The sequence below is a fragment of the Sarcophilus harrisii genome, chromosome 1 (genome assembly GCF_902635505.1).
Source record: "Sarcophilus harrisii chromosome 1, mSarHar1.11, whole genome shotgun sequence".
Classification (NCBI taxonomy): domain Eukaryota; kingdom Metazoa; phylum Chordata; class Mammalia; order Dasyuromorphia; family Dasyuridae; genus Sarcophilus; species Sarcophilus harrisii.
Window position 1 is genome coordinate 459,842,606 of NC_045426.1, and position 19,264 is coordinate 459,861,869.

At 35.3% G+C, this 19,264-nt stretch overlaps 1 protein-coding gene across 2 annotated transcripts in view; it reads left to right on the top strand.

Moving 5' to 3' along the window:
* The window catches only part of LOC100923835 (aspartyl/asparaginyl beta-hydroxylase), a 161,783-nt gene that overhangs the window by 57,772 nt on the left and 84,747 nt on the right, over positions 1–19,264 (top strand). The window lies entirely within an intron of this gene.

Consider the following 19,264-nt stretch of genomic DNA (forward strand, 5'->3'; position numbering starts at 1 on the left):
AAAGGGAGGGGAGATAGGAGATGATAATAAACAGGCATGAATGGATCCAGTAAGGATTTTTTGAGGGCAGGAGAGACAATAGAGAAACAACAGCCAGATTGAAGATAAAACATGGAGAGCCTAGAAGTGACAAACTACTGGAGAAGATAGGATGTAATGGGAACATTTGTACTTAGAATGGTCACTTTTTCATTTGAGATGGGTGAAGGAAGATGGCTATGTGATGTAAGATGAGGAAGAGGGAAGGAAGGAATTCTCAGTGAAAGGCTTCAATTTTTTCAAGCTTTTTGAAAATATAATGTTATTCAAATTTAAGTGACAGTTTCACTTAGAATCAAAAAAAATAGTGAAACAAATAGCCCAAAAACATAGATATAAATGAATTGAACGACCTGAGGATAATAATATAATTCTGAAATTGCAATAATTAAAGCCAAAGTGGACCTAAGAAATCAGCTGCTCTAACATGAGCACTTTAAACTGTCACTTAAATTTGAGTAACACTATGTTTTCAAAAAGCTTTCAGAACTCTTGGCTATTTGTTTCACTCTTGCTTCCAACCTACACCAAATGGGCAAAGAGATAATAAAAAAAAAAAAGTTGCCTGGTAGTGGACTTATTTCATGAGGTAGCTTCCCCTTAAATTATCTATTGCTTTTAACAATAATTTTTTTTTTGAAACAGAACATATAAGCTATTCGTGAAGTGCACACTGAAGATCATTTTGACATTTGCTTTAATATTAAGTTTATATTATTGAAACAGATACTGGAAAACTATGTACACTGCAACTTTTTGTTAGAAATTTTCTTTAAAAAGGAAAAAAAAATCATTCATATCTTTTAACACTTTGTAGTTGCTAGGGAGCCCTTTTAAGAATTTAATTTAATTGTTTAGCATGGGGTCAGAGAAGGGGAAGAAATAAAAATATAGACCTTTTTGTAAAGCTTAGTCCTATAACTATTCACTTATATACAAAGATCTGGTCACTGTATTAGTCAGTTATAGTATTGTAATTGATACAGTCACCTCTGTGTACAAGTTGACTGGCCTCCACCAAGACAGTAAGTTTGTTCCTGAAATAAAACAAAACAAAGCAAAAAAAAAACACTAAAATGGTACTGAAGCAGGGGGTGGGGCGTGAAGGGGAGTTCACATTTCTAAAGAACTATCTAATTCAATTTAGGAATTGGCTGAAACAGTTGTTTTTAATGCTAAGGATATGTTGGTGTGAGAAAGGTAACCACATCTTTTCCAGATATGTGTTAGAGGCTTCTTCTATAAATTACATTTAGTGGCAGTGGACCCTACCTGATGTTTGATTCTCTCCGTTATCACTCTTCAAAGGTCATCTCATTGATTTTATTTTCATTCAGACAAAAATGGCATCCCTTGATTTTAACATTAGACTTTTTCTTTGCACATGAAGTCAACCATTGGTACCACTCACCCTTTGTTTCTTCTTGTTGTTGTTGTTCCATTTGATAAATATCATTTTTCTTAGCCTGCCAATCTTTGTGGGGGAGGAGGTAAGGAATTTTGAGTGCCAGTCTCCTACCATAATTGTCTTACTTGAAGGTTTTGCTACAGTCATGTGAAACAGACTTTAAACTCTGTTTGAAATAAGGGCATACCATCTGTGCAGCACAGTACCTTTAATTGATATTCTTTGCATACAAGACGAAGTTGTGGTTTGATAGAGATATGTTTCAGGTAATAACCTTGATTTTCATGCACCATTGAAACTTGGCTCCACTACCCTGAAGGATCACTGACTTCTTTTTGAGCTCAAACCACAATATTAGTGATGTTATTGCTAATGTCATTCAGCCAGTCATAGGGTGGAAATAGATTTAATTGCAAATTATAGGTTTAGTATAAACCCAGTGAACTTTGGTGAGCTTTTTATTTCTGAGCCTTGTCATTCTGATTCATGTGGCATCTCACTTTTTCCTTCTATTCTTTTGTTTTCTTTTCTTTCTCTTTCTTTCTCTGTTCTCTCCCTTCCTACCTACCTCCCTCCCTTCCTCCTTCCCTCCTTTCCTCCTTCCTTTCCTCCTTCCCTCATTCCCTTCCTTCCTTCTCTTCTTTCCTTTTCCATGAATACCATGTGTATTGCATGGCAGTCTTTTTTTCCCCCTTTGCCTCCACATGGCACTTTCTAACAGCCAAGGAGCTGAGCGGTATTGACACAACAGGGTAGATGTTGTTGTGCCATGAATTGCATACCTCTGGTGTGTTGTGAGGAAGGGGGCAAATCCAATTGTCTTTTACCCCCTGAGAAGTATGATAATAGCTCAGCAGTGTACTTCCTGGAACATAGTCCGATGTTGCTGAACCAAAAGTGAAGCAAGCCATTAAATAGGAGAGAAGAATAAGAAATATTTTAAATTGATTTTAAGTTTAAATTATGCCACTCAAATATATAATATAGCATGCTATTGGTATCAGAGGTATCCTTCCCTGCCTTATAATTAAAAAGATCCAGGTTCTGTAGTAGGTACATAAAGTCCTTTCGGTCTGTAGATGTTGCTTTAAAATAAAACGCCCAGGAATACTTAATTTTACTTTCTAGTTGATTCTCTAGCTTCTCATCATTTTCTCTTTGCCCACTGAGAAACATCAAGCAAAGTATTTAAAGGAGTAATGCCATCTGCTATTAGTCTTGAAAGCATTCAGTCTTTTCTAGGCATACTCATTCTGATGAGATGCTTTGAGGTCATTAATATACCACTCGAACAAAAGTCTTGAAAAAAAACTGAATCAGGAGTCAAAAGCCCTGTTTTCTATGCTTGGTACATGGAGCTCCTTACTAGTTCATTTATTATTTTTTTAAAAGTACTTTTATAAAACTCTCCCATACTGAGGAAAAACAGTTGCTTTGGAGATAGAGAATCTAACTCTGAGCTTTTGTGCTGCTGTGTGATTATGGCTTCTAGACCTCAGTTTTGTCTTCTGCAAAATGTTGTAGTTGGATACCAGATTATATTTTGAAATACTTTTCATCTATTCTGTCAAGTTTTTATTAAATACTTCTCATTCTCTGAATGATGCATTTGTTCTGGGAACTGGAGATACCAATAAAAAAGCAACATGGTCCCTGTCCTCAGAGAAGCCACATTCTCACAAAAATCCCATAACTTTATTACTGCAATTAAAATACTGAGCCCAAATTCACTTTCAGACATGGCCAATATGTTTATTAGTTTTTCTTGATCATATATAATTGTAATGAGAGGAAGGTTCTACTGAGGAAGGAGAAAAGATAGCAGTAGTCTTAAAACAAAAACAAAATGACATACCACATATTTTATATTTCATATGCTACCATATATTTTATATTCTATGTTGAGGATCACTGTCTCATTAATCCTCATGGTTTCCCAATCATCAAAGCAAGATCTCTGAGGTGAAGGCATTTTTAAAAAATCTTATTTGTTTTCCTATGATACATTACTAATATAAAACAGAAAGTGAATATCTATATAAGGTGTGATGGATCCTAGAGAACTATTTAAGAAAAATTAGCAGGAATGTTTCATTAAACTGCCAGTTCAGCATCCTTCCCTGCCTTGGGTGTTAAAGCTTTATTAACACTGAGTTTGAAAAGAGCCAACAAAAAAGCCAAATGCTTCTGGGATTTATCATAAAACTCTAAAGTCCCATTAATTTACATGTATGCCTTAAATTGCAGTGGCAAAATAATGTATTCATAGAAGAAGGAAGTTACTTCTTTCTCCCATGAGCCTGCTTTATTGTGCTACTGGTATCTTATCCTTTAATTAAACTTGTCCAAAGATAAAATCAGCTAAAGTGTTTACTGTATAAATAATTCTCAGTCCCAGTGTGCAAGTTTTAAACCCTGGTAAAAAGAATTTGCCATCTGTTAAAACCCAAAACATAAGGTATATCTTTGCATAAAAATAAGTTGTACATTATTCATAAAAGTCATCACAATATATATTATCTGTTTTGGTGAGATGTTAATCAGGAATGCTAGGAATGATCTTGTGAATGCTAACCCCTTTTCTTCAGATGATAGACCATTTATAGTAATTGTTTCAAGGTCAGTATTTTTTGAGAGGGATTTGGGGGAAAAAAGTGCATCCAGACCTGCTGCTTCATTGATATGGGAGCTTCCAGTGTGTAAACTCTTTTCACTAATACAGAACAGCAACCTAAGTGTCTTAGAAATTAATTTATAGTCTTAGAGAGTTGTGTAGGACCCTGAATTTAAGAAATTTTTCTGTGGTCCTATAGCTAGATTATGTCAAAGTCACGACTGGAACTTGGGTCTTGTTGATTCCAAGGAATTCTCTCTTTTTGTTATACCAAAACGCCTCTCTGCCAGTCCACTATGCTTGGGAAAGTTATTATTTAAAAGCACAAAATTTAGCTGTTATTAAAATTAAAATATACATTTAAATTAAGTTTTACTATAGAAAGCTAATGAATTTTTTTCTGTTTATGGTTTCTTTTTTCATGGCAATTTTGTTTTTGAGACCCTTCCCCTTTTTAAAATCAGAGGTCAGTGCCTTGAACTTTTTTTTTTTTTTTAATTTTTTTTTTAATTTTTTTTTATTTAATAGCCTTTTATTTACAGGTTATATACATGGGTAACTTTTACAACAATTGCCAAACCTCTTGTTCCAATTTTTCACCTCTTACCCCCCACCCCCTCCCCCAGATGGCAGGATGACCAGTAGATGTTAAATATATTAAAATATAAATTAGATACACAATAAGTATACATGACCAAACTGTTATTTTGCTGTACAAAAAGAATCAGACTCTGAAATATTGTACAATTAGCTTGTGAAGGAAATCAAAAATGAAGGTGGGCATAAATATAGGGATTGGGAGTTCAATGTAATGGTTTTTAGTCATCACCCAGAGTTCTTTCTCTGGGCGTAGCTGGTTCAGTTCATTACTGCTCCATTGGAAATGATTTGGTTGATCTCCTTGCTGAGGATGGCCAGGTCCATCAGAACTGGTCATCATATAGTATTGTTGTTGAAATATATAATGATCTCCTGGTCCTGCTCATTTCACTCAGCATCAGTTCATGTAAGTCTCTCCAGGCCTTTCTGAAATCATCCTGTTGGTCATTTCTTACGGAACAATAATATTCCATAATATTCATATACCACAATTTATTCAGCCATTCTCCAACTGATGGGCATCCACTCAGTTTCCAGTTTCTAGTCACTACAAAAAGGGCTGCCACAAACATTCGTAGTGCCTTGAATTTTAAAAGCATTTCTTAGCCATTAGTCTGAAAAATTGAAAAAATATTTTGCTTCAGAGTCTTTAGAATAGTCAGAGATAATTCAACGAAGAGAACAAGAATTTAGGTATATTAAACTGAAATATAGGCTATGAGCTTACATATAAGTTTACCAAAAAAAGAATCCTTGAGGAATTGATGTATACATATGTCCTGTATTTTTCTTTCCATAGTTTCATCTACTACTCTAGGATGCTACTTTTTTGATCTTCCTTCCTTTACCCAGTATCACACAAGTGTCAAGTGTCTGAGCTCAAATTTGAACTCAGGTCCTCCTGACTCCAGGGCTGGTGCTCTGTCCATTTTTAAGTTTCTTTGAATTTGTGATATTAATTCTCATATTGAAATACTTAGAAATATAGCCCAGAGTCTTAGCATCAGTATTTGGACAAATCATCATCATTCTGATGTGCCTGTCTATGTGTAACTCAGGAGGCAATGGTTCTTCTCCCACTGAATTTAATTTTAGGTTGTTGCCTCATCTATTTACCTATTATTACACTGGATCTATAATGAAATGACTGTTTTCCAAACATATTTTTCTCTTTTTAAAAATATTAGAAATGGTTTATATTTTATTTTGCTGTCTCATCATTGCCTAAGGACATTTGTACACAATTTTATGTTCCCAAGAAACCTAGATGTTAACTATTAGTTTATTGTCTGTAGAAACTGAAAGATCAGTCATTTTATCATGTTTACCAACACCCCTATAACCAAGAGTAGTAAACTTTTTTACATCAGTTTTTCCTCTCTTAATAGAGATTATTTAAAAATATCCTAAGAATTTTTCTTGTTTTCTTATCATAGAAATAGGAGCATAGTGCTGGGTGAGAACCTCCCCTTTCTCCCCCCCCCCCCAACTTCTTCTCCAATTCTGAATCTGTGATTCTTTGGGCTATAGCAAAAACTCATATTAATATGGCATTTTCCAATTTACAAAGCACTTTCCTCAATATAACTTTTTGATTTATTGAGGAAAAAGATGGTGGTAGAGATTAGATACTCATAGTTGCCCTTTTCTCTTTTCTTTTTTTTTCCCCTTCTAATCAAAAGGCTGTGAAACCAAGATAACCAACCTTGGCAAAATTGCATAATAAATGAAGATAAAATAAGAATAAGCAGTCCTTATCTGAGAGCCTAAGGAGTTGTCATATGAGAACTGGAAAGGAAGTTCTTGACATTGATTTTGATTGTCTACAGATTTTTGTATGTACTTAAAAGCAGATTATGAGATGCATATCACAACTGGTGATAAATGAATTGTTTCTCTATGGGGTTTAGTGTTTCTAATTATTCGGTTTGAGAATGCCAATGGTCAAGGATCTTTGAGAACTCCTTATTACTTCTAGGGGAAAAAAAAACCATGCAACTCTTTGCTTAAGTGTTTAAAGCAAACTTTCCCACTTTGACTCCAGCCTGAATCTCTAGATTTATTTTCCACTACTCTTTTTCACATATTAACATTTAAGCCAATTTGATCTATTTACTCTTCCTCATACTTGGTATCTCATCCCCTACTTTAGTGCCTTTGCACAGGTCGTTATCCTCCATACTTTGAGTGGATTCCCTTCTCTTTTCTGTCTTTTCACCTCAGTTTCTTTCTCAGTTGAAATGAACTGCTTATTTCATAGGAAAAGCCTCTTCTCAATACCTTAATTCAAGGGTTCTTAACTTTTTCTTTCTTTTTTTCTTTTTTTAATACGGGATTGCTTTGTCTATCTGGTGAACCTTATAAACCCATTCCCAGAAATTCCCAGAATTTCCCAGAAAAAATGCTTTTAGATATAATAAAATGAAATGCATAGGATTGCAGAGGAAATCAAATATATTGAAATATAGTTATATATTTTTAAAGTTCATAAAACCTAGATTAAGAGCTCCTACTAAGTATTAGTTCACCCCCTCAAATTCAACCAACTATGTGGTTGGCACTATGTTAGTTGCTGGAAATAAAAATAAAATGAACAATCCTTTACTTCAAGGAATTTGTTTGCTTAAATATGCTCTCTCTCTCTCCCCCCAGGCAAGCTTCTTAAGGTCAAGGATTACTGTTCTTGTTTTAGAGGGTTTCCTCTTTGTCTTACTGTCTCTGGTGGCTAGCACAATATCTTGCATGAGTTAGGCATTTCATAAATGCTTGTTAAATTGAATTTAATTTAAGTGGACTAAGGGGAAAGAATGATCGTTTCTTGTGAGCCAGGGAAAATTTTGTGAGGAAAGTGAGATTTTTAGAGTGGTCATTGAAAGGCTGCAAGTACAAATGAAATATGTCAGAAGGGATGGTAGAACTATGGATCTCCTTGGACACATGTTGGCACGCAAGGAGTTTCTGTTTTGTTCAGAAAGTAGATCACTTAGCTGCTCTGTAATTTCCAGTTTAACATATGGGGTCACATCTGTTAAAGGATTATTACACTAGAAGGAGAGTGATGTATAATTTATTAAAATAACCCTATAGGGAGACAACTGACTACATTTAATAAACTAGGATACTTGCTGGCTCTGTTGAAAGCTCCCAGCTGAATCCCACATCATTTCAATAGAAGGGGCAAAGGAAAATAATTGCCCTTTATATAATGTTTACTGTACTGTATTAGTTAGTGTCTCTCAGCTGAAAAATATTTATGTTAACTGTTCTGTTTAAGCTTTGAATATTGAACTCCTGCTGGTACTTAGTTGATATTTAATTCTGAGGAGAACAAAAGTCCATTATTCTCTAGCAGGAGGGATTAGGAAGGATATTCTACTTGTTTCTTTTTCTTTTTTTTTAAAGCTTACCAAACCCTCAGCTAAGCATTATGCTAGCATATAAGAAACCTATCTCTAGAGTTGACATTTCTTCCAATTTTGCATTTTGTTATCATTCTGATTTTCATGAAGAATATCACTGATATTCTTCTCTGGGATTAGTTAAATTTTTTAGAGTAATCTCAACAAGGTATCTGTTTGTACTTTTTTATTCTTCTCTCTCTCTCCCCCCCCCCCCTCGCCAAATCATGAAAGGATAAACAAAAAGTCCTGCCAAGAAGACTTATTGCTATTGATTATATTTCCCAATAGCAAATAATATGTGCATCTATCCTGATAGATTCATTTCAGATCTCAGTGTGAAGGCAAACAGTAGGTGAAGTCTTGCACAATTTACACTTAAAAATGTGAAAGCAAAGAATTGGAGATTCCTGCCAGTGTCCCATGCTGAAAAATATTAGAACACTTGTAGATGGAGGTTTTCTCTCTTTGTGCTTTATAGGTTGCTGATCATTCAGTATATTTGATTCTTTTTAAGGTGTGGGATTCTGAAATCCATTACCATTTCATATTTTATTACACAATTTTTTTTTCTAAAATATAGCTTTGTATTGCTATCTGACAAGTTTATAGTGCATCATTTGCAATTTTATTAGCATCTAGTTAATAAATGATGATAAATGATAGAATGAAAAGAATCAAATAGAATGCATCATTTCTAATTCTGATAGGGGAAGATTAAAAAAAAATAGCACATGCCATGATGTTTTTATTGACAGGTATAACTAACATATTAATAAAGTTAGATTATGTCTCTTATATTTTCTAAATTTAAATATGAATCTTAAATCCAGGACATATTTTTCTTTTTCTTTTTTAAACTTTGGGGAAGCCATATAATGTAGGAGAATACTGGACCTGGTGTCAGAAAAACATGGATTCTAATCCTGACTGATGCTTACTAGCTATATGACCATAAGAAAGGCACTTAACCTTACTTAACTTCACTTTCCTCACCTGTAAAATGAGCTGGATAAAGAAAATGGCAAATCACTCCATTATCTTTGCCAAGAAAAACTTAAATGGTATCATAGAGAGTCGGACATGACTGAAATAACTGAAAAACAATAACCTACCTACCGACCTCTGGCTCAAAGGAATGAATGATCTTTGCTAAGTACTGTGAAAACTTAATATAAATGTTAGTTATCATCATTATCATTACTTTCTTCCCCTCATTCTACCTTTTCACTTATTTTTATTGAAATCATAAATCCATCCCTAACATTTCTTTTTGAGTAGACTCAAGGGAAAGGGTGCTAGAAAACTCTTTTTTGTCATACCTGAATAAATCCTATGGAAAACAGTAAGAATAAAAATAACTGACATATGCATGGTACTGTATGGAGGCTATGATAGTGAATAGAGTATCTTCCTGAGTTCAAATGTGACTGAAGATATTTACTAGTTATGTGACCCTGAGCCAAGTCACTTAACTCAATTTCCTCATTTACAAAATAAGGTGGAGAAAGAAATGACAAAACATTCCAGTACCTTTGCCAAGAAAACCCACAAATAGGGTCACGAAGAGTCACATACAACTGAACACCACCACCAATATCTACTTTAAGAATTACAAAGTATTTTTCTATGCAAATGATTCTAGATCAATATATCTAGCCAGGGGTCCTCAAACTTTTTAAATAGGGGGCCAGTTCACTGTCCCTTAGACTGTTGAAGGGTTGGACTATAGTAAAAAACAAAAACTTTGTTTTGTGAGCCTTTAAATAAAGAAACTTCATAGCCCTGGGTGAGGGGGATAATTGTCCTCAGCTGCCGCATCTGGCCCGTCTGGGAGGGGGGGGAGGGCAGCGTGTAGTTTGAGGACCCCTGGAAGGTATTTGAGGGTGAGATGATGTACATGTTAAAATCTCCTTGAGGGAGTTGGGAAGGAGAGATAATTTGTGAGCCAGGTATTGAATTCATTGGAGAAGGAAGAGGAGTTTCTTGAGAGGATGTGTAGATAATATCTACCAAGATTTTGTTTGGAAAATAGAGCTGAATAGCATGAGAGATTACTGAGGGATGGAGGTAAGGGAAGAAACTGGAAGTATTAAGGAGAGCAAGAAGTATTTTCCTGTCTCATCTGCTTAGGTTGAAACTTTGGGTGAGCGATCTGACAGGGATGGGAATACAGAATTGTATGGTAGAGGATGAGAAATAGGATTCAGATGGTGATCTATGGGAATTAATTCACTGAGATATGAAGGGTATAGCCAAATGTGAATATGTTCATCATTTAGAGGAAGGCACCTCTCCTATCCATCAGAGTCTGGAGATTGGATGGGAGACAGGTGCAATATGAATTGGGAGATACACAATTGTTCATCAGATGGGAGGACCCATTTTATAACTCCTTCATCCAAAGGCTGGAAACTAAGTATGAAGAAAATACAGCAGAAGGTGGAAGTCAAACTTGGCACAGTAGGAGAAAGAGGTACCATTCCCTGCCAATATTCCTCTTCCTCTTTCCTCAAAGGATAAATTCATCAGGAAGGGAAAGGCCTGAAGTCAAACTTCTATTCTGCTCCCAATGTGATTTAAAAAAAAAAAAAAATCAGATCTGACCATGTAATACCTCTCATTGCCCACTTTAGTAAACTCCAGTGCTTCCCACTTTTCTTCAGAATCAGATGTAAAATCATCTGTTTGGCATTGAAAGCACTTCACATTTTAGCCCATTTCTACCTCTCTAGTCTTCTTACATTTAATCTTTTCTTAATAATTTTCATTCCAACCACACCTATTTCCCATCCTCTACCATATAATTCTGCATTCCCATCCCTGTCAGATCACCCACCCAAAGTTTCAACCTAAGCAGATGAGACAATCTAACCTCTTGCTCTTCATTAATACGTCCAGTTTCTTCCCTTACCTCCATCCCTCAGTAATCTCTTATACTATTCATTTCTATTTTCCAAACAAAATTATTCAGTATTTCACAAAGAATAGGAACTCCATTCCCCTATTATACTTTGTACTGGGTGTCCTCATTGCCTAGAATCCTCCTCCTCTGGGAGTCACTGCTATCCTGCATCATTCAGCTCAGAGCACCACTTTATTCATGAAGCATTTCATGGTCACTTTAGTATCTGGGGCTCCTGCTCCCCAAACTGCTTTATATTCATGATAGGTATATATCTATCATGAATATACACACACACACACACACATATACATATTCTGTATTTGTGTATACATAGTCTTCTGTGACAAATGAAAAACCCACAAGACTGAGATTAATTAATAATCAATTTATTAATTGAACTGGCCTGGCAATCAGTAAATCGATAATGCTTTCTCTTGGTAACAAAAATACCAAGGAGACCCTGGAATGCCTGAAATCCCTTCTTTTCTGAGAAGTGAGAATCAACCTTGATTAGTGGACATTTAAAGAGGAGCTAGGTTAAAAGTCTTCAGCTTCTCCCGCTGAGAAGTAGCTTGATAACAAGACTCAGCAGTCTCAAGGCATCTGGGTAGAGACAGCCATTTTCTGAACTTCATTGGCTAGTTTTTTCCTTCATGTGCTGGGTTCCCCTAAACTTTAATCAAGGACAGGCAGTTTTCCTAGGCAAAGGCTCACCCATACTGCATTCTGTTTATTCTCCCAGTTGGGTAGGGTCTGGTCCAAGAAGCATGTGCCTCGAGGGAGCTTCACTCACTTGTGCCCTTTAGGAGCTAACTGAGCTTGGGTTTTAACAGAAATGAAGGAAAGAGAGTGGGTCACAAATTAATAATTAGTTATTAATATAATTCTGTGAAATTTTTCCTCCTTTCTCTCCCATTAGAAGTTCCCTGAGGACAGTGACAATTTAACTTTTTTTTTTCTCCTTCCACTATTACTTGGCATATAGTAATCTCTTAATAAGTTCTCATTAATTTTTTAAAAAACAGTTGTTCTTACAACACATTTGTGGAGGTATTGCCATGTTTATTATCTCATTTCACATTTGAGGAAACTGAAGTTCATGATAAGAATAATAGCCACTAGGTATTAAGAGTCAAGTCTCAAACCTGTTTCCTGAATCTACGATTGTGTTTTTATTAATATTTATTAATATTAATATTTTGTTAGTGCTGTAACCACCCCCCACTTTCATATTAATGCCTGTATTAGATAATTCTGTGTTGTAAGAATGAAGCTTTTAGACAAGCCAAATAGATGACTAATATTTGTCTTGCTGCTTTTAACCACCTATAGCCAGTGTCAAAACAATATGCTCATTACTGGCAGATGGCAGAGAAAATTTTTCCTCCCTCCTCTTCTCCCCTAAATGTTCCCCAGTGAATTCTTGACTATGTCTCATATCCAGTGTGTCATACAGGGCTTTTCTCTTCAAAATTCTGTTGGTGGTTTGAATAAATACATCAATGCCTTGCTTACTGAAATTACAAGTGACCTGTACCTGAAAGGGAGAACTGATAATTGGAGGACAGAATTTGGATCCAGAGAGGCTTCAAATGAAATGTAACAGGATTAAAAGAAAGATCCTATATCTTATAAGTTATTAAAGATATATATGGAAAAGACATGATTAGACAGTAGTTCCTGTGAAAAAGTCATTTTGTTTTAGTAGTTTCCAGGTTCCTTATGAATCAATCAGTTGACATAACTACCAAAAGGGTGAATGTTGTCTTAGGCTGCCTTGTAAGGCCTGATGTCCCAAAGTGGGAGGTAACTGTTCTGCTGTGCTGTATTGGAGATACCCCCACTTTACCCCATGAAAATTGTGCCTAGTTCTGGATCAGTATTTTAAGAGAGACAGTGACAAGCTGGCATTTATCCAGAAGAAAATAGTCAGGTTAGTGAGGTGAGAAGACCAGAAATCGTGCCATATGAAAATCAATTGAAATAACTGATTTTTTAGCTCAAGAAAGAGGATACAAAAGTTTCTTCAACTAGGTAGAAAGGATATTTACTGCTTTGCTGTATTCATCCCATAGAATGAATAGATGATTACACAAAATAGATGTCAACTTACTATAAGTAATAATAATGATGATGATAATAATAGCATTTATGTAGTATCTACTTATGCTAAGCTCTTTATAAATATTTCATCTGATTCTCACAACAATCCTGAGAGGTGGATATTGCTATTTTCCTCTTTTTATAGATTTGAAAATCAAGCCAAACAAATTAAGTGAAGTTTCCAAGGTCACACAGGCTGGATTTGAAATCAGCGCTTTTTTTTTTTTTTTTTTTTTTTTTTTTTAACTGCAGGCCTAGTGCTCTCTTCACTCCATTTGCTCCATTTCTGTTTATAAAGAAAGCATTTACACTAATCAAAGTTATCCAAGAGTAGATTTGACTGTCTTGGGCAGATTTAGGTTGTTAAGGGCCTCACCCACAGAGCAGAAATGTTTCAGAATGGACACCTCCTACAGTTCTTGAAGTCAGAGCCAACTTTCAGCTCTGAGTTTGCATGATTTCATTTTCTGTGCATGCAGAAAACACCATTTGAAAGAATCTGGTAGCAGAAGAGATCTTGACCTAAATACTGCCTGCCCTCTTCCCTCACCCCACTCATCTATTCATTAAATGGAACTATTGGACACATTTCTGCCAAAAATCATTCTAAACCTTGACACATTCAATTTAACAAACTTTAATTGTATGCCTAATGTGGATCTAGGAATTCAGATTGATGGAATACTTGGTCTGGAGTCAGGGAGACCTGAGTTTAAATACAGGAGTCTCAGCACTTGAGACAATTAGTTTCTAAATGATCCTAGGCAAGTCATTTAACCTATCTGTCTCAGTTTCTTTATCTGTAAAAATGGAATAAATAATAGCATCTTCCTCACAGAATTGCTGTTAGTCATAAATGAGATAATGTATTTAATAGCTTTTCAAACCTTAAATCTATATTAAAGATATTCAGGCTATAGGCATTTATTAATTGACAGCTAGATGGTGGAGTAAAGAGAGCACAGGTCTTGGAGCCTAGAAGATCTGCATTCAAATTCAACCTCAGATATTTAAGATATTTGCTAATTGTACGACCAATATGGCAAGTCACTTAATCTAGTTGCCCTATTTTTCTCAACGGTTAATTGAGACAATAGCACCTACTTTCTAGAGTTTTTATGAGGATAACAAGAGACAATATTTGTGTAATGCCTTGCATATAATGCTTTTTCCTTTCCTTATATCTACATCATTTAGCAGAGTCTGATGAATAGTAAGCACTTAAAAAAAATGAATGAAAGAAAACTTTTTTTTAATCAATTTATCAACTCTATAAAAACTATTAATAAATAACATTAACAAAATTAGCTAATAACTAATAAAATTAGAATGGGAACCCATTTTTTCTTAATAATAAGCAAAGGAACTTTCATTCTAGAAACCTCATTATCTCTCCCATAGACTTTAAGGTTTGTAAGGGCCCTTTACAAATATTATTTCAAGTGGAAAGGTATTTTCATGCCTCTCTTGTTTTCCCATTATTTTTTGGATGGAAAACTAGCTAAATGTAGATGAACAGCAGAGTGGTAAAAATTAGCCTGGTCATCAATAAAATGGCTTCCCCGAATTGGGCTAACAATGAGTTTAGTTGGATATTTCTTTTCTTCTTAGTAATAATTATTCTTTCTTTTTAAAAAAAATACTGTTTCAATTATCTATACTCTGCTTATGATTGTCAGTACCCCCCTTGCAGTAGTAGAGATTGCAACTTATTTATGCCTTCTTACCTGTACTCTGAGGTCCAAAGCCACTGTCCTTCTTTCTCTTCCTCTAACAAGACATTTTATATCCAGACATTTAACATTTCTCCTGGTTATCCCCTATGACTAGAATGCTTTCCCCCTCATCTCTGTCTCCTGGCTTCCCTGACTTTCTTCAAATTCAAACTAAAAATCCCTTTTTCTATATTAAGTCTTTTTTTGAACCTTCTTAATTCTAGTGTCTTCTTCTGTTGAATGTTTTCAATTTATCCTGTCTATAGCTTCTACTTAATTATTTAAAAGTTGTCTCCCCCTTAGATTGAGCTCCTTGAGAACAGGGACTGTCTTTATATCACCAGCACTTAACATAGTGCCTAACATGGAGTAAGTGTTTAGTAAATGATTTTTGGATATCTGATTGATTGTCTTTGTCCTTCCATAAATCTTTCAGAAAAGGTTATACTCAATATGCTGAAATTCTTTCCCTAAAATCTTTTAATGTAGTGTGATTGCCAGTTCTGCATGGGGGATATCCTTTTGTTCATTATCTCCTTTACTCTTGATGCATGACTGATGTACCTTCTTTTCCATTCATATATTCTCTGTGCATTTTTTATGCCCCTTCTTCTATTACACTCATCATTGGTAATAGGCTGTCACATATCACACCATTGTATATTAAGTCACCATAGTATTTCTTTGGAGATGTTAGTGTTCTGTGATCATGGCCATGAAGTTACAGAAGAAGAATTTGTTGGAATTTTGTTAGGAATATGCCATGGCAGCATTAAAATTGCTGCACGTTTTCCCCAAAAGAAATCCAGGCTTTTTTTTCTCCTTCCTTTTCAACTCTTGAACTAGTTCAGTAATTCTTCTACATCTCACTGATTGAATGATAGCATTCTTTAATCATTTTTTTTCTTCAGGAAAGTGAATTATTATGCAATGGAAGAGCTTGTGAGGAAAGTAAGAGGTATATCATGTGCTGTCCTTGACCTCCAAATTTACCAACCACTTCACCTCAAAGCTCCAATGGCCCTGCTCTAGTTAGAGCTTCCTAGCACAATGATCCTAAATGGTTCTTGAATTTTAATGTTAATCCTCAGTTGGAATTTTTTTTCAATATTTGTTAAGATACAAACAGCAAAACACATTAAGATTTTTTTAGTAAAAAAAACTAATCAGCTCCCTTCTGAGATATGTCTAGGGTTATCATAGTCAGTCCATAATTCCAAACTCACATACCTCTATGGAACTGTGTGATTATAATCAACATTTAACATAATGGCCCAGAAGCACTTAAGACCTTCAAGTCATTAAAGATTCATTTATATTCACTCTGTTGTATCTATCAAGGCAGAAAAATGAATAAATACATTTTAGAAACATTTTCAAAAAAGAATTAAAGCAATAAATGTTCTTGCTATACTTTCCTGATTTAATTATTTTGCCATTTTTTAAAAACATATCAAAAGTAGTATATAACAATTTGCTTCTTGCAGGCAGAGGTGTAGAATAGTAAATCATAACAATTTTCAGCTTTCTTTGTTCTTTTATATATTAACAAATAAACTGAAAATTTGGAAAATAAATTGAGTTGATACTTCACAGATTTGCAGTTGTGGGATTTAATGTCTGTCTTCTCACCAATGACTTGTATCTCCCAATTGATCATTTTGCTTATGCTGAAGGTGTCTGTCAGCATAAATGTTAACAGAAGTAACTGCAAGTAAAAGCTTAGTGTGTATCTGAGTGAAAGTTCTTGGGTATAAGATCCACAATTTTTGACAAAATGCTTCCTATATTAAAAAGTTACAACTTAATATGTTTGTCTGTAGAGGAAAAAAAAATTCTATATTTTCCCGCTTTAGGGTCAAACTTTAAAAGCATTTAAAATATTAAATCTGTCTGTGTCTCCCCAACCTCCTTCTTCTCTCTTTCATCCTGTTACTCTTGCTCTTGCTCTCTCACTGTCCCTCTCATTCTTGTGTGCTCTTTCACTCTCATTCTCTTTCATTTTACACACACACACACACACACACACACACACACACACACACACGTCTCTACAAGCCAAATGATTTTCATAAAAAAAAAAAAATGTGTTTTCTTTATAAAGAAAGCACTTCTAGGGGCAGCTAGATGGTGCAGTGGATAAAGCACTTGAGTTCAAATCTGGTCTTAGACACTTAACACTTCCTGCCTGTGTGACCCTGGGCAAGTCACTTAACCCCAATTGCCTTAGCAAAAGGAAAAAAAGAAAGAAAGCACTTCTAAAGTCTGAGGGGCCATGAAAAATGAGTTGTTGTTATTATGAAATCACCATAATAAGCTTCATTATTTTGGGTATAGTGGGAAGAGTATTGGTCAGAAGATCTCAATTTAAATAATAGCTCCAACACAATCTAACTCCATTAGACATACCACTAAATTTCTTTGAGTCAGTCTGTATAAAAGAAACATATTTATACTTTTGCTACTTCTATCAAAGGTTGTTATGGAGAAGGACAAGCAGCAAACATTTCTTAAATGCATACCAGGCACTGTACTGAAACCAGGACATACAATGATAGTCTCAACCCTTAGAATCTCGGGGAGGTGGGGTGGTGATATCCTAATGGGAATTCCTAAAAGGAAGCTGAAAAGCAACTGCATGGTAGCCAAACCAGAGTCCCCAGCAGAGTGGGGAAAGGAATGAAGGATGACTGGCCTCTGTCCTTCCCCCAAATGATGGCCCAAAGAGGAATTCACCATTGGAAGAAGGAAAAGGCCCTTTATAACCTTATAAACCTAAAAGCACTTCTTAAATGGTAGTTATCATTGAAAAGCTAGCTTGACATAGAGGAAAGAGCATTGGGCTTGGGATTAAGGAGACCCAGGTTCAAATACCACTTCAGACATTAGCTGCATGACACTGAGCAAGTTAGTTAATCTTTCTCAGCCTCAGTTCCCTTGTTTTTAAAAAGGAGGATGATAATAGTACCTAATTCAGAGAATTCAATCACCTTTAATGAAGCATCTACTGTATATCAGGCATTGATTGTACTAAATGATGGGGATACAGAAAGATGCAAAAGATAGTCTCTGACCTCAAGGAGCTTACAGTCGAATGGGGGAGAAAACTTGCAAACCAATATATACAAAGTAAGCAATATACAGAATAAATAGGAAATAATTAAAAGAGGGAAGGCACTAGAATTGAAAGTAGTTATAATGAGAAGGTTTCTACTAGGTAGGAACTTAAAGCCAGGAAATTCAGAAGGCAGAGATGAGGAGGGAGAATATTGCAGGTGTGGAATTATCCAGAAGGAAGAACTAGAGTTAAGAAGTAGAATGACTTGTTTGTAGAATAAGCCAACAAGCCAGTGTCACTGGATTAAGCAGTTATGTGTCAATGAATAAGGTATAAGAAATTTGGAAAGGTAGGATGGGGCTAATGCAGGGCTTTGAAAACCAAACAGAAGATTTTGTGTTTAATTCTCGAGGCAATAGGGAGCTACTGGAATTTATTGAGTTGGGAGGTGACATGGTTGGATCTATATGTTAGCAAAAGTCTGTTGTGGCTGGAGAATGGGGAGGGAATCAGGCAGACCAATTCAGTAGGCTAAGGCAGCAGCCCAGGCTTGAGGTTATGAAGGCCTACCCTAGTAGAATGGTTGAAAGTGTCAGAGCAAAGAGAAGGGGACATATTTGAGAGTATTCTTCTCATCTGACTGTCAGGACCTAATCAAGTGTGAGCTTAGAAATATTTCTTAGCACAAGCTAAAGCTGTTGATTGCTATTGTTTGCAACAGTGTACAATTTCTTAAACAAATATATCCACATGATTCCACTAGGATACATTTGAAGGAAATGTTCAGCTGAAGGAAATCTTCTGAGTAAGTAAAAATTAGCTATCAATATGAACTATTCAAAAGGAGGACAGGCTGCCTCTAAAAGCATGAATTCTAGAAGTTCTAGAAGAAAACCAAACGAGTTTTCTTCAGTCCAATCCTCAAGCAAAGATCTGCTTGTTGGATTGTGTTATAGAGGAGATTCTTATTTATATACTTATTGGACTAGATTTGGCTTCTGAGGCCTTTCTTCGCTCTGAGGTTATATAATCGTGTGATTGTTAAGTAAAACTCCAAAAGAACAACATAGTCTCTCATGAGTTCTTCCCATGGACCAGATTCTTCTAAGATTAACTAGAACTGCTGTTCCTAATAATTTCCTGATTTACATGAAATATCCCAGTTTGTGGAAACACTCTCCTTTGTTGGCTGGTGAGGATACTTAAGAAGGTGAACCAGGAATGAGCTTGCTTTTTAAGTGTAGCTCTAAGTATGGGGTTCTTATTATTTTAGGGGTCACTGACTTATTTGACAGGATATGAAGCCTGTGGATTTCTTCTCAAAATAATATTTTTAAATGCATAAATTAAAATTCATTAGGATTACAAAAGAAAACAATAATATTGAAGTATAATGATCAGAATAAAGTACACACATTTAT